The sequence below is a fragment of the Bidens hawaiensis genome, unplaced genomic scaffold (assembly GCF_021521415.1).
Source record: "Bidens hawaiensis isolate Kalapana, Puna unplaced genomic scaffold, B.hawaiensis_p1.1 tig00044839_1, whole genome shotgun sequence".
In the NCBI taxonomy this organism is placed as follows: Eukaryota; Viridiplantae; Streptophyta; class Magnoliopsida; order Asterales; family Asteraceae; genus Bidens; species Bidens hawaiensis.
This window is the reverse complement of record NW_027497976.1, coordinates 5,820-18,883: the sequence shown is the minus strand read 5'-3', so window position 1 is coordinate 18,883 and position 13,064 is coordinate 5,820.

Here is a 13,064-nt window from a genome sequence, read left to right as displayed (position 1 = left end):
GCACCCGACGTTAATCATAACGTGTGTTTTGAAGCAATATTTTGAGTTATTTATACTTATTCTTGTATCATCTTGTGTTGGATTTCCGCACCAACATTAAGATCATTTGATGTCATATTGAAAGATCCTCCACGGGACTTACAATTGGTATCAGAGCCTTAGACCTATTCAGGCTTGTTATTGTGATATCAACAGATTCAAGAGTTTCTTTTGGTGATTCTCCGACGAGTTTACCAATCGGAGAAGAAAAGAGATTTATTTTGGATAGAGATTTGGCTAATCTGGAAACAAATTTGAATCCCGTAATTCACGGAATTCAGTTGGTTGCTAATCTTATTCCATAATTCAGTTATCGGGCGATTTTGGCAGTTCTCGGCTTCTAAACAAGGGTTTTCGGCGTAACATTAGTGTCTTCGGTCAAGAAATAGTATTCTCAGTGATTATCGGTCAAATCTTGCAGTTTTCGGTCAACATTTGTAGTATTCGGTTGAAGCTTGTTTTCGGTCAGAAACCGAACCGAGAACCTACTTGGACCTGATTAATAATTTTTTTATAAAATGGAACAGTTAACCAACAATAATGTGTCATCAAATGCTTCACTCCATCAAGAACTAGATTCCATAATGGGGACGACCACTCGTGTGCCTCGTCTACTGTCACATGAGGGATTCAGTGAGTGGAAATTTCGATTCGAGAAGTATGTTAAGATGAAAGATGCTAAGATCTGGAGAAGCATAGTTAGGGGACCCCAAATCATCACGTATCAACGTGAGAATTCAACTGAAGTTGTTGTGAAGCCTGTTGCAATGTATGATGATGATGATCTTGCTAAAGTTGAAGAGGATGAAAAGGCCCTATCAACCTTAACTATGGCTCTCTCACCTGAGAGTGCTTTATGTTTTAGAGAACTTCAATATGCTAAGGAGTTGTGGGAGGCGTTAATTGAAGTGTATGAAGGAAATGAAGACATGAAGAGAAGTCGCCAAGATTTGCTGCGACAGAAATTCAATATGTTCAATCATGTGTTGGGAGAATCGTTGGAAACACAACTTCAAAGATTCATAGCTCTTGTGACTGAAATGAGATCTGCAAGCATCTATCTGGCAACATCTGAGATAAACAACAAGTTGGTGAACTCATTGCCCAAAAGCTGGGATATGAATGTTGCGGTTATCAAGAAGACAAAAGATCTCAACAGAATGTCTATCTCTGAGATGATGGCTACCATTAAGGTATGTGACATGGATGACAAGCAACGTGCAATAAACCATGCAAACTCCTACAGTGCTACCGGTTACAACGTCGCTTCCAACAATACCCTTGTCTCACAAGACAGCTTGTCTATGTTTAAAGCCACTCAGCAACTTCCACTTCAATGAAACTTCCAAATGTTCAAGTCCACTCAGAGCCAACCGTCCTCCATTCCATCTCAACCAGCTCCAGTTTTCTTCACTAAACCTGCTCAAAGTGGTCAACCTCAATCATCTGGTGAAAGAGGTTTGGTTGCTCAATAATTTTCTTGGGATGATCAGATGGCTGCTCTCAACATTGGCAATCAGACTGCCAATTATGCTCACGTTGAGAATGCTGAGGAAGAACGTGCTGCTGAGGAGCAGATCAGGGAACTTCAATTTGCGTTCATGGCCTTCACTTCTTCCAGCTCATCTGAGGTAAATTTTCAACCATGCTCTCAAGATTGTGTTGATAAAATTAATTTTTACAAACTCCACAATGATAACTTGCTTAGAGATATGGAGAGAGTGAAATCTCAAAACTTTAAACTTAAGAAAAATGAAAAAGCCTTTTTAGATAAAATTGAAGCAAATCAAAAGGATCTTTCTAAGCTTAAATCTGAATTCAACATAAAGTGTTGTCACCATCTAGATGCCAAGCAGGAGATTGTTGAATTAACCGCTAAACTAGAAGCCTCCAAAATTGAAATTTTGAATTTAACTGCTAAATTTGAAAGAGCTAAACTTGATTTTAAAAAATTTGAGGGTTCCAGTAAAATAGTTAGCTCAATGATTGATAATTAGCTATGGTGGAAAGAAAACGAAGGTAGGGGTATAGGTTATAGTCAGATACCCCCACCTTACAATAACAACTATGTTCAACTTCCTGTCATCAAAGAACAGGAAGAAAATGTACCGGGCATGAAGTACGGTAAACAAGATAAGAATGACAAGTATGATCTTGTGAATACAGATGTATCCACTTCAAGAGTGAACGATTCTAACGTGTTTACTTTATGTTCAGAGAAAGTAGTTGTTGAGGATTGGACTGATGAGGATGATGACTCTTGTGTTTCGTTTAATAAAGACATTAACTCTAACGTTTCTTTAAAACTGCCTGTTTTGAATTCTGTTATGTCGTCGGTTTGTGTGGGCTCTGGTGTTGAGGGCAAAGACAATTGTGTGGTTGATTATGTTAAAACTGTGAAATCTGATGATGTGGGTTTTGATAAGAAAACTAAAAATAAAAGTTTAACTAAAAACTGCTCACCACTCAAGTTCATTAAAGAGGGATGCTCAAATGAACTAAAGGGGGTCAAACCGAACAATGTGTCAAACGATAAATATCAAGCTAAACGTACGGACCCACACAATAGGTCAAGAGAAAAGGTTCACCATAATGATTTTTATGTAAAACATCAAACTTGTTTTAACTGTGGGGTTCCTGGTCATATTGCTAGAAACTGTCCACATCGTCCATATGTGCCTTACTACGGATTTTACCAGAGGAATATGCCTCGTGATACCTATCGACGAAATTTTTGGTATCACAAGGCAAATTCTTCTGACAGTGATTGGAACAGGAACAAAACTGGTAGGTTTAGTCCTCATCAGACCAAGCGTCTTGTAAAAGGAATAGAAACTATGTTTCTACTTCAAAAACGAATTCGATTTCTAAGCCTTGGCCTGTCGGGAGAACAAATTCATTTTTTCCCTCTACACGCAAACCAGAGATTGAACCATCCATTCGTACAAACAACATTAAATCTTTCAATGGTAAATATAAATGGATGCCTAAGTCTCCGATAAAGAAGGCTTCTTCTTCCATTTTAGATAATCGAGAAGATATGTCATGGCAGCCCGTAACCAGGGTAGACGAGTTAGGAGTACCCAGTGTCACTATGGACTGGGTGCCAAAATCTAATTAATCCTGCACTTTGTGCAGGAGCAGCTATGGAGGAATATCATCAGACCTTGGTATGTTGATAGTGGCAAGGACCATGCTGTGTGACTATAAACTGCCTCTGTTCTTCTGGGCTGAAGCCATCAACACGGCGTGCTATGTTCAGAATTGGGTGATAATCAACAATCAAAAATGAAAACTCCGTATGAGATCGTTTATGGTCATAAGCCTACTGTCGCACACTTCAAAGCCTTTGGTTGTCCATGTACTCTACTGAATCTTGAGTCTACTCCGAAGTTTGGTGCCAAAGCTGACGATTGTTACTTTGTTGGGTATGCTGGTCACACCGCCTACAGAGTCTACAATAAGTCAACTAAATAGATTCTTGAATCCTATGATGTTCGTTGGTTGGAAGAAAACGAGACTGATGAACGTGTTGGTCCGGACTGGCTGTTCGACTACAATGAACTCTTCAAGCCATTCAATGTAGTTCCGGTCATCAACATAGAAACTTCAGGTGGTGCCACTGCAGATACTGAGAGAGAAGGTTCACATGCAGTATTTCACATATCTCCTCTGTTGGATGATGATGTCGCAGAACCACTTGATGACAAACCACCTGCGTCCGTCAGCCAATCAAAAGAAGTTACATAAACCGTGCATATTCCAAACTCTCCAGTAAATGATTAAGCAGTTGAGGGGGAGAGTCCTATTCGTCAAATCTTCGGGAGCACTTTGTTTCCTGATGTCATTCCGAATGAATACGTTGCCAGCACTTCGTACTCACATAGTACAGCAGCTTCTGGATGGAAGAATCCACTCACTGATGTCGGTGAAAATCTATCTAACTTATCTCCTGTTGGAGATGTTCCCGAACAGCCAATTCCGACAAGAACCCAACAAAATCATCCTATTGACAATGTTATCGGCTCTCTTGAAGCAGGTGTGTCCACCAGAAGATAGGCAGGACACATAAATAGTTGTTTGTTTTCTTGCTTCATCTCTCAGATTGAGTCGAAGTCGGTGGAAATGGCTCTTCAAGAACCAAGTTGGGTGGATGCCATGCACGAAGAGTTGAATCAGTTCGATAAACTGAAAGTGTGGAAGTTAGTTGAACTGCTAGAGGGAAAGAAAGCACCAAATACAAGATGGTTTTTCCGAAACAAGCAAGATGACACGGGAGTTATTGTTAGAAACAAGGCACGGTTAGTTGTTCGTGGTTTTCGTCAGGTTGAAGAGTTAGATTACATCGAAGTCTATGCTCCTGTAGCTAGACTTGAGGCCTTTCGGATTTTTCTGGCCTATGCTCATGGGGTTCACATAAACATGGATGCTTGAAAATTTTGAATTTCAGGATTCCAAGAGTGCCGCCACTCCAATGGCAGAAAGGCCTCTTCTGACGTCTGATCCTGAAGGGAGTCCCGTAGATCAAACGTACTATCGATCGATGATCGGGTCTCTGATGTATCTCACCGCCAGTCGTCTAGACATCATGTTTTCTGTCTGTCAATGTGCTCGCTTCTAGGCTAATCCTAAACTCTCTCATTTAATTGCTGTTAAACGTATATTTAGATATCTGAAGGGACAACCGAAGTTAGGTCTTTGGTATCCCAAAAACTCAGAATTTGATCTTATGCTTTTGCTGATAGCAATTATAGTCGAGATGACATTGACAGGAAATCCACATCTGCTGACTACCAGTTTCTAGAAGATCGTCTCATTTCATGGCAGTGCAAGAAACAACAAACGGTGTCTACTTCGACTGCTGAGGCGCTGTTCATAGGTTATCTGGATGCAACATAAATTGTTGGATTACGGTTTGGAATTTCTTAACACTCCCATATTTTGTGATAATGATGCTGCTATTGCAATTGTTAAAAATCCCGTTCAGCATTCCAAAACCAAGCACATTGACATTAAGGTCCATTTTATTCGTGACTGTTACGACCGGAAACTGATTCAACTTGAACAGGTCCACACTGATAATAATGTGGCGGACCTATTTACAAAACCGGTCGGTATAGCCAGATTTGATGTACTTGTGGGATTTCTTAAGATGCTGCGTTTTGATAACTGAGTATTTTTGAGGTATAAATTGTGTACATAATTTTTTTTCTTTATGTAATAATTTCTGTACAAATTTAGGGGGAGAAAAAGAAAAATACAAAAAGAGTGTGTGTGAAAAATACAAAAAGAGTGTGTTTGTGTGTGTGTGTCTATTTAAAAATAAAAATTTTGTTCCTTTGCTTAAAATCATGCCGGCCACTCAAGTTCAACAGACATATTTCATATGTTTGGTCCCGTCATCAATGCTTAACTCTAGGGGTAGCCATTAACCTTAGGACTGAAAGTGACCGGGGCGACTGAACATTCATAAAAAAAATAAAAAAATAACAAATAAAAAAAAATTGGTTTTGATTTAATTATCCCATTAACTTCCCTCACTGAAAGTTATGTCGGCCGCCTAAAGTTTGAAGGACACATTTTATTATGTGTTTGGTCCTATCGTCTACCTGTAGACACATAGGATAGCCATTCACCTGAAAACTGAAGGCAGCTGGGGTGATTGAGTTTAAATCGTCTTGTATCATCTGGGAAGTGATATTATTATTCAGCTAAAAGTTTTTCAGAAGCTTAAAGTATTTTCAAATGAAAATTGATCCAACCTTTGAGAAATGATAGATGGGGTGATTTTGAGTGCCTATCGTGTGAAGTTATTAGACTAAAAAGGCTTTTGATTAGTCGTTGATGTGTATGGTAGCTTTCCATGATAATTAAAAGTTCGAAGTGATATAAACTAAATCTGCTAAACTTATTGTGGAGATTCATTTTGAAGATATTTGTATGTCCCTAGATACATCTCTCCGAATGATAGGCAGAAAAGCAATTACCCAATCATACACGAGCCCGTTAGTGTCTTGATCGCCAAAAAGATTATCTTTCATTTGGGTTAAAAAAAATCATAAAAATTGTTTTCTAAAAGCCTAAAGGGTCCCAGAGAACTACAGGGGTGGGGCATTCAAATAAGTCCTAAACATCTTGAATGTAAGGCTTGTAAGTCCGGATGGCATGTAAGTTCAACGTTCATCCGTAAAGCTTAAAATCATTTTCTATAGAAAAAAGTATTTTGATCAAGTACTAGGGGGTTGGAGTCAAATTGGGGTGATCTGGGGAAAGCCAAATACGCTTTGAGAATAGAGAAGGGGCATCAGAGGTCCATAAGTGATGTCCACGTAAGCTTTATGCCTAATCGAATATAATCATATAACTGGCGCAATGAAAATCATGAAAAAAATTACCTGCTATCAACCTTTTCACTATGTCACAATAAGACTGAAAATGAATCATTGTGAAAGTACCTTAATCAATATGATTTCATGTACGGATCTTTTCATAAAAAGGTGGTTCGTTTATAAATAGCTGAAATTTGACCCCAATATATGTTGATTTTCTGAAGACTGGATAGGTAATTTTGTTTTAGTTTAAGTTTTATTTTTAATCTTCCTATTTTTTTAATTTTGTTTTTTACCTCATGTTTACTCGTGTCAAAACAAATGTTTTAAGAAATCGTTTTCACATGAATCGGGTTGAGATATATTTTGTGTCTAAGAATAACCGTTCTCGGTTAGTTCAAAATAACTGTTCTCGGTTATACATGTTCTCAGTTCTACACATGTTCTCGGTCTATCTGTTCTCGGCTCATATGTGTTTACGGCTCAAATGGAGGCGTCTTGGGAGTTTAAAAGACACTCATTACCTTTGATTTATTACTCCTGATTTGTGTATCTTCCAATAACTTCTAAAATCTTCCCACATCATATCCATCAAGTTCTCTCTCATCTACTCGCCGCCATCAGGTCTTTTCTTGTTCCCTCAAAATTTTTGAGCGAAATCTTTGCAAGATACAGTAAATCTTACTTGAGTGTTTATATAATCAGTATGGATGAAAGATTACTGTGATGATTAATTGGAATATTAGATACAATCGGTTCACGAGTTCGGTAAGCTTGTTCGTTTTTCTCTTCATGAAGTTACTGAATGTTGTGTTAGTTATCATGTTACAGTTACAGGTTTGGTCTTCAATGGTGATTGGTAATATGGAGATGACAATGAATAGTGTTCTCAAGTTTTCGGTGTGGACTGACTAGATTCTTCTAATCAATCAAAGAGATCTTCGGCTCAAAGATGCTGTGAAGAATTCTCGGTCAAACCATGATCGGGGATTTGTTGGTTCTACCAAAGATACATCGTGTTTGACTTTTCTGTGTCAATCAAGCCTAATATTTGCTGCTATTCGTGATGACGAACATCATGTTTATCTATTTCATACGGATAGTAGCATGACCTGTGCTGGATTACTAGCCATCTTTTAAATAAAGACCCTAAATAAGACACTGAACCTCCAAGTGTTTATTTAGAAGCCACAGTATATACGCCGAAAGGCCTAAATGAAGATATAGATGTACGCTGATCGTCTATAGCAGAAGCAGTTTTGATCAAGCAGTAAACCAAGGGGGAGAATGTTGGGCTATATTTTGCGGTTTATGCTTGTATTTTTGGGCTTAGGTTAGGTGTATTATGTAAACCGAGAACCTTATGGTTCTTGGTGGGCTTTGGGCTTTTGTTGGGCTGGTATGTTGGCTACCCTATTTATAGATATCTTGTATAGGGTTTCGGTGTGATTGACGTGTGTGATTTTGGCCGTCTAGTATCATAGATACATTAGACGAGTATTGTAAACATTATGCTTAAGCACCCGACGTTAATCATAACGTGTGTTTTGAAGCAATCTTTTGAGTTCTTTATACTTATTCTTGTATTATCTTGTGTTGGATTTCCACACCAACATTAAGATCAGTTGATATCATATTGAAAGATCCTCCACGGGACTTACAGAATTGTCTTGCGATGCGAATTGACTTGCGATGCGAATAATTGATGCGAAGCGAATTTTTGATGCGATGCGAAAACTGATGTGAAGCGATACCTTAAACGAAGCGAAATCCCAGGCTATGCGAATTCTTTTGCGAAGCGAATACCATTTTCATGTGAATGCAAATGCGAAATTTTATGTTCTTCTAAAATTAATCTTTTTGGGGATTTGCTTTGTACTTCACCAACTTTGTCAGATTCTGTCTAAGGTAAGTACACCAACTTTTTCAGTACAAGCGAATGCGAAATTTTGAACATCAAATTTTAACAACTTTTAAACATCCGATTTCTTGTATTTTTGTAGTTTTCTTTGCAAGAACCCGTGATTACACAAATTTAAAGAAACACTTTCTTATGTTCTTTCTCAAGATCAAAACCCAATGTTTTGATCCAAAGACCTCAACTAGTTTAGCCGAAGCTCTGATATCAATTGTACGTCCCAACGGGGTCGGATCTAGCAACGTGTCTTGGATCAACCAAACTTGATGCTAGCGGAATATCACACAAAGCTACCTTTGGTCTCGGATCTATGAGATTTATTTTGGTTTTCTAGAGTGAGAGTGAGAGAGAGAGAGAGAGATAGAGTGAGAAAGATTGAACAACAGCTTATGTTCTCATGGCATATAGGAAGCATGCATGAGAGTGATATCTTCATTTCATAATGCCCAATGAGCTTCTTTACAAGGCCTAGGGCCGAAATACAACTAAAACACAAATACAGTGCCCAATACAAACATTCCAATACAAAATACTTAATATAAACAAAACGGGGCCTAACAGCGATGTCAAGAGTTTTAATATTTTATTGCATGATAGTTAGGAAGCTAAAATATCATACTTTGGGTTGTAAAAACATGCCCAACGAATCAGCCCTAGATCTAACAACAAATCTTGGATCAACCAACGTAGTGCTAGCGGAATATCACACTAAGGCACCTTGGTCTCGGATCTTGCTTTGATTATTTCGGCTTTTGTTTAAAGAGAAAGAGAGAAAGATAAGAGAATGAGAATGACCAAAAGCTTAGTTTCTCATGGCATGCTACCTATTTATAGGAAACATGCATGAGGTTTTCATTCCATTTGTCCAATAGGCTTCTTTACAAGTCCTTGGGCCCAAATACAAATTAAAACAAAATACAAGAAAGCTTAATACATAGTTCCATTACAATAGACTTAAACATAAACAAAACGGGCCCTAACAATCTCCCTCTAGTATTTAGTATTGGAAGCCGTCCGTATCATACTCCAGTATGCCTCCCTCAGATAGTGGAATCTCAACAAGAGTCTTAACGAACTTGTTGAAAGTATCAACTATCCGGTCAGTGTTTTGACGACCAATGTCTTCAACCTTGGGCAGAGGTGAGTTGTAGAGCTTCAAAATGTCTTCCTTACTAAGCCCCATCAGCTCATGCTAGTCAAATACACGTAGTTCGTGCATATCCTTGCAGTGTATGGCGGCTTCACCTGTTGTGTTGTTGATCTCCCAACAAATAAATTTTAGAAAAGGTTTGAAGTATAAGGTTCACCATGATAGACGATGTGACTGTCTTTGGGAGCCTTATACCTCCACATCACTCGTGGTTTTCCGGTAGCTGGGTCGATCTCTCTTGGGTTCTTGAACTTCCGACCCTTATTCAACTCAGAATCTTTATATCCCACTTTTTCCTGATGCTTCTCATCATAGTCTCCGGGTCCCAAAGCTTTTCTCATGTAATTGATATCGAGTTATGGTACAGAACTCAATTCTTTGTGGGTGAGGTAGATGAGGTCTCCGCTCACCCGATGAATAGCCCAAAAGCTATTCTTTATGTCGTATCTGACGTATACGATCAGAGAATCATCGTGCTAAGGGTAGTTGAGGGAGCGGGAACTAGCACGACTCGTCACATAGTGAGTCTTTCGTTTCTTCTTCTTTGGTGTCTGTGACGAGTTTGCGGCTGGATCAATGACGGGATCAATGGCAGGTGCTTCAGAAGTTTGAGCTTGAGTAGGTGGCGTGTCTGGAGTTGGCGAGTAGTTGATGTAGTCGTCGTCTTTAGCCTCCTCCGCATGATGAGTTAAAACATATTCAAGTGTTTTTCTAGCTTCAATGAACTCATCAATGACACTTGCAAGATTACCTGCAGGAAACAATTCGTTATATAAATTTTCGATCCCTGCCTCATCTTCTCTCACCTTCTTCGCGGACTCGTATGCGGCAGGCTCTTGATGTGTGTCTTGAGTATGTGGAGGTGATTGAGTGTTACCTCCACCTCCACCTCCTGCTGCACCGGCTACGCTATCACCACCATCACCTCCATCATTGTCATCATCATCATCATCGAAGCTATCGTGGACATTGTCATCCACATATTCATCGTCTTCGTCATCCTCATCATCACTTTCTTCTTGATCATCACCGTCTCCTCCTTCATCATCACCACCATCTTGGGGTTGAGGATGTTCTACATGAGATATTCCGAAGCTGGTTCCAACAACACTTCCTGCTTGGCCGATCTGTGGTACAACCCGACCCATAGTCGCCTCTCCTTCTGATCCTCCAACTTGTTCAACTTACACAGCCACACTCGAACCTGTAGTAGGTTGGGGTCCACCTATTTGTGAAACATTTGCAGACTTCCACCAGCTTCCAAACACCGAGTCAAGACGAGCCTCGAGCGTAGAAAAGTTATCATCACGCATACCAATAAGCTTGGAGGCGGCCTTGTATCTGCTTGTTATATCCTCATTCACCTTCAACTGGAGCTCATTCAATCGCTCATGAGCAGCAAGTTTTGCTTGAATAGCCTCGATCTTGGTTCTGAATTGAGTGATTTCAGCAATGAGAGTACCAAGGGAGGCGGATGATGATAACTATCCTTCAAGCATGGATACCCTGGAGTTGGTAGCCTCCTTTTCAACATCCCACTTAGTCGTCGTGTTCTCGATCTTTTTGAACAGACAGGCTTCAAGAAAATTGGTAGCAGGTAATTCCTTTCAAGAGTTTCTACTCGATCTGCTACTCTTGAGCATGCAACTCTCTGATTTGCACTTCCCAAAGCCTCATGGTTCAGGAGCTCCTGTTGATGATTGATATTGGTTGGGAGGGTGTTGATCCATGATCTTTGACTATCAATGAGGGCTTTATGCATATCCCTCGATTCCTCCAGGATCACAATATGGTTGACTAGAGCATCTTTCTCTTTGGCATTCTCGATCTCCTTTTTCTTCTGAGCTTTAATGTACTCGAGGAGCACAAGTTCTCGTTCAGCCCTTTTTGTGTTTGATTCCTCCAGTGCAATGATCCTATCGAGGATAGGATCAGCGTATACTGGAGGTGTCAAAGACTTTCCTTTGGCTATTGGTTTGGGTGAGAGGATTGTGGATGGTGGAGTGTCGGATAAGATGGGTGGTGAGGTTGATTGGAATGGTAGAGTGATGGATTGGGTAGGCACTGGTGAAGTTATAAAGGTGGGTGGTGTTGAGAATTGAGGGGTGGTGGCTTCTGGTTGAGAGGTGGATGATGTTGGTTGTGTTGGTGGTGAGGAAATAAAATTTTGGGTCCTTAAGCTTGTGGATTTTATTGGTGAGCTAAAGATAGATGAGGTGAATGGTGAGGTTGGTAAGGGTTCGGTTTGCTTTGGTTGTTTAGGTGGTGTAGTGGTTTGAGGTTGTTGTTGAGGTGGGGAAGGAGGTAGGTCTTCTAGGAAGGTGGTAATTGGTTGGTCTTGTTGTGTGGGTGAGGATTCAGGTGATTCGTCTGGTGAGTCATGTAGCATGGTCTTGTATCTTTTGGACTTGGACTTGACTCGGGGCTTCGATTTCTTGTAGATAGTAATGTTAATCTTTGCTACATTAAGGTCTTTTTAGGGTTTTTGCTAGGGTTTTGGGTGAGGCCACATGTGGGTCAGGTATGGAGGAAGGCTTGGTTTTGCTGTAAAGCTTGACAATGAGCTTTGAAGACTTCTGGGAGTCTCCAACCCTCTTTAACCGCTTCAAGGGCTATTGCTCTTCTTCTTCTTCCTCAGCAACTTCAGCTTTACTAGAAGTACCACCAACAGAAGGCTTGTCGGCAGCCTTCCTTTTCAAATCATGCTTTGCTTTTGTTCGGTCTTCATGGGCTTCTTCAGATGAGTCACCATGTTCAGCCTCTGCTTCAGCCTTAGAACCTGCTATTTCCCCACTCTCCTTCTCAGATTCCTCTCCCACATCCTCTATTTCATCAAATAATCCAAACTTGGGTCCCGGCCTCTCTCCTTGATAAATATAAGCCTTCCCTTTCGTGCACAACATTAGACCAAACACCGTCTATTTGATCATATTGACATGGTAAGGCTCAGGCAATGTCTTCTTATCCTTGGCTGCCCTATGAGCTAGTCTCAGTACTTCAGGGATCATATCATCCAGTAATAGTTGTACGAATCTGGGATACATGAGCCATGTTGCTTCTGTAGTTGCATTTGCCAACATGCAGAGGAATATCATTCTGGAGTAGTTAAAATTCTCCCGAAAAGTCAAAGCATACATTATCCGTACCCAATCTGCCCTCAAGCTGTCAAATCTACCCCTCAGATCAGATAAGTTGTGCATCATCACATGAAACAGAAATCTCCAGTATGGTGGGAGAGATTCTTCTCCAAACTCTTCCATTCAGTATCATACCCCATATCATTCACGAACCCGACAAGCTTAGCCTTATCCCCCTTTTCAAACAGATAATCAGGCTCATCTTTAATCTTCAATGCACGTCTAATGTCACCCTCAGTGATCTTCAATGTCTTGCCAGCTACTTTGGTGAATAGACAAGGAATCACCAGCTCCCTTCGCGTTCACCCAAAATTCAGTCACTCATGTGGTGTAGATGGCAGTGTTGGTAGAGATAGCATATTCCAGGGGTGACTGCCTTAGCCCCTTGATCATTGAGGTAAACACCTTATCTTTCTTCTTTGTGGGTAGCTCAAGTGGACAATATAGATTATGCAACTGAAAACAAATATTAAGATCATGAGTATCATCAA